Genomic DNA, 2,254 nt, shown 5'->3' on the forward strand with positions numbered 1-2,254 from the left:
TCGTCTCTTATTAAAAGACTTGGATCTTTAATCCCACACAGAATCTTTGCAAGTTTTCTCTTTTGACCTCCGACTTCACTCGACTCTGCTTCCCCAGGATGGACTGCACATAATTCACCCTGTGCAGGCTGAGGTGATGTATTCTTTTCATGTACAGAGGAAGCGCAATATCCTGTTCCAGCACGGACTCTAATACCACACTGAGGCAGACTGGCCCCCGGCCTCTCAGGGGCCTGAGTGCTCCTGAAACTAAAGCCACAGGCTCTCTGAGACTGTGATATATGAGGTGTGTGTCTGTCTGTGCTGCAGACTCTGCCCCTTACAGTGTCAGTAAAAGCAGGGACTAATGGGGTCCCTCTTTGGAGAGCGCAGGGAGGAGGAATGGTTCTCATTTTAGTGGCAAATATGTTCCCTGAGGCTCAAGCGCTTTTATTGAAAAAGCATTTTCTCTTGTTAAGTCATTGTTGTGAAATACAATATTTCAAGTTCACGTTATAGGGAATAGATTTCCCTCATGAGATCCCCGTTTACCACACAAACCAAATGGCTCTGGCATCCATGATAAATGATTTGAGAGGCAACTACTCATCATGAGGACACTAGTGGCGGGAAATAAACAAATGTTATATTAATTTTATTCTAAATCACTCAACAAAAGCTACTTTCAATCCCCTGGGTTATCCCAGCATCATGGTTAAGTATTTCCTCAGTTTTGGTCAAGATTTGTGCTTGTGTTGCATCTTGCAGGCTACTTTCCTACAATCCCAATAAGTTAATTATGCCATGAAATATGCAACATCATCATCAAATCATGAGACATTACTTTTAGTCCATTTGAATGTGACTGGTGTTCCATGGCAAATAAGGATTAAAACAGGAAAAAATCAAAATCAGGGTAAGGTAATATAGGGACAATTGCAAAAAGTCTTATTCCTCCAACCACAAACATGCCAAAGTGAAGACACTCATACTGCACATGCTCAGTTAGATCCTCTCTCCAGCTGGGAGGCAGAAGACACATTCAACATCTGCTGCTGCATTTACTGAAAAAAAAATGTTGTGGTGGTATGAAAATAAGTTTTTCATGAGCTGCATTTTTTGTCATTCTGTGCTGACCTTTTATATGAATTAACTGACTTGCCGAGTCTGAATCCTTATTTTGTTGACTTCTAATTGACACGGTTACCATGTCTCAGATCAGTCTATCTCGCTCGCACATGATGTTCTATCATGGCTTATAGGGTGGGGACAGTTGCAACGAGTTGTTGTAACTGTCCCAAAGCTAACCAGCCATATCAGAATAGACCACACATCTGTATTTTTCAACATAAAGTAGTTACTGTTGCAGTTTTGTGATAAAAGTTTGTTGGATTGCAAACTGTTAAAATTTTCCTCTCACATTGAAAAACAGACATGCACATTGATGCAAGGAATATGTTCCACGCATAAAGAAACAAAACTCAATGTCTTCCAATATCTTATTTAATAAATATACAATAGTACAACATTATTGTAAAACAATACATATTTTCAGAACAAAAAGCAAAAGTTTATTGTGAAGTTTGATGTATTTTTAGCATGTTGCATGTTCTTTGATCATGTGGCAGCTGTCCAGGGGTTGGGCTCAGTGGCAACATCTGACTTCTTCCATTCAAATAAATATTGTGAACAATGTGTCATATGTAATCTTGTTTACATGATATGGGTAATTAGCAGACAAATGTAAGTTAATCATATAAAGATTTGGTTGGAGTAGTCCAGGGGTCAGCCACCTCTAGGTCCAGAGCCACATTCGTATCTTCTGCCACCCTCCAGTATCTAAAATATGCATCATAGCCTAAATCTACAGCTCAGTGACTTTTCCTCTAAATTTTGTGGGTGGTTAGTCTTCACTCTCCTACAGCATAACTATGGAAGCCAAATCCAAAAGGGGAAAATGCTGAGGAAAATAATTAATTTAGTAATTGCAGCGCCAGACAGATTTAATTTTACATTTATTTCAAGGTTACAGATCCCTGGTTTAGTCCAAATTGTCTCTGAGAAACTTGAGAATTGCAAAAAGTCCTGCAACTGTTCCCATTCTCCCCTATTCAGAACCAAAATATACTTGAATGTCATGAATGAAACAGCACCTGCTCCTGCATTAGAGAACTAACACACACACTCAGACACACTGCAGGCAGTCGGTGGGAGGTCTACCTGTGTGACCAGCAGCAGCAGGCTGATGAGCCCTCCTCCTCTCTGCCACCGTCAC

Source organism: Lutjanus erythropterus, chromosome 14 (assembly GCF_056507025.1).
Source record: "Lutjanus erythropterus isolate fLutEry1 chromosome 14, fLutEry1.hap2, whole genome shotgun sequence".
NCBI classification, from domain to species: Eukaryota; Metazoa; Chordata; class Actinopteri; order Lutjaniformes; family Lutjanidae; genus Lutjanus; species Lutjanus erythropterus.